This window comes from Gekko japonicus, unplaced genomic scaffold (assembly GCF_001447785.1).
Source record: "Gekko japonicus isolate JY-2015 unplaced genomic scaffold, Gekko_japonicus_V1.1 scaffold607, whole genome shotgun sequence".
NCBI classification, from domain to species: domain Eukaryota; kingdom Metazoa; phylum Chordata; class Lepidosauria; order Squamata; family Gekkonidae; genus Gekko; species Gekko japonicus.
Window position 1 is genome coordinate 452,995 of NW_015164199.1, and position 1,313 is coordinate 454,307.

At 49.7% G+C, this 1,313-nt stretch overlaps 1 protein-coding gene across 1 annotated transcript in view; it reads left to right on the forward strand.

Annotated features, from left to right (window-relative positions):
* LOC107107990 (neuroligin-1-like) overlaps nucleotides 1-1,313 on the forward strand; it is a 260,939-nt gene that overhangs the window by 51,499 nt on the left and 208,127 nt on the right. The window lies entirely within an intron of this gene.

Below are 1,313 nucleotides of genomic sequence, written 5' to 3' on the forward strand. Positions count from 1 at the left end.
ATATATATATGAGAGCTCTTAGGATGCTGAGATATGGCCCATGAATGCAGTGCAGCATTTTGAGTTATATTTGCATCCTTTTTCTTGCTCTTCCCTTTCTAAAGTTTGCTTTCTCTTCTGAATTGGCCTAACCGTGCTGCCACTTTGATGTGGCTTAAATTTCTGATGTGATCTCACTTTTCTTGTCCAGTGAAAGGAGAATGCACACTTATTCCGATTGATAAAGGCACTAAAGCATGACACGGCTAAAGGAAAACCACTTTGGCGGCTGCCTCAAGGGAGCAGAGCTCTTTTCTGGATTTGTGGGGAGGTGGATATTTTTGGGTTGTCTTTCTGTAATGGCTTTTGGGGTGGGTGCGTGGGGGTTGTTGCAAGCAACATAAACTTTTGGCTTGCACCCTGCCTTGCTGTCTCTTCAATGTGCCAAGCTCCTGACAAATCCCACCTTTAAATATGATTTAGGATGTCTGTTGAATACTGGCCTTAATGGATAGGTAATTATGGTTGGCGCATACTTTCAAGGTATGTCCTAGCATATTTCATGTATCACGGGCCAAGGTAAGCCCAAGGAGTTTTTAGTGATCCATAGGGGAATTACCCAGGAGGACTTGAGAAAATAACTAACATAACCCAATCAGGGGTCATTTCGTAGAAAAAGAGCTAGGGGAACTCATTAGCATAACTCATTAGCATATGCCACACACCCTGACATCAGGGGCCCGGCGGTGGACCTGCAAGGCCAGCGGGAGTGCGAGGAAGCCCCGCCAAGGCCCTCCCTGGCCCCAGGCAGGCAGGGGTGGGGAGAGGCGGGGGGGAAGCAACTTACCCTCCCTCTTCTCCTGCCTCCTCCTGGCTGAATGAGGGCCGAAAGCGGGGCGGCCGGAAGCAGGGGGTGGGGCTTTGTCATGTGCCCCGCCCCCCATACCTCACCCAGGGGAACTGCGTTCCCCTGCGTTCCCCCCCGAAATGACCTCTGAACCCAATAAAGGAATTTTGGTTCTGTGTCACTGCTTCCGTCATTCCTCGCTAGTTAGCCGAGTGACTATTTTGCCATCTGCGTATGCACACACACACACATCAAGTCACAGATGACTTATGGTAACTCTGTGGGGTTTTCAAGGCAGGGGACATTCAGAGGTGACATCCCATGACCTGCCTCTGTGTCACAACCCAGGTATTCCTTGGTGATCTCCCTTCCAAATACTGACCAGGGCTGACCCTGCTTAACTTCTGATATCTGACAAGATTGGACTAGCCTGGGCTATCCAGGTCATAACTGGGTTATACGATGTGACAACAGGTCTCCTAATTCC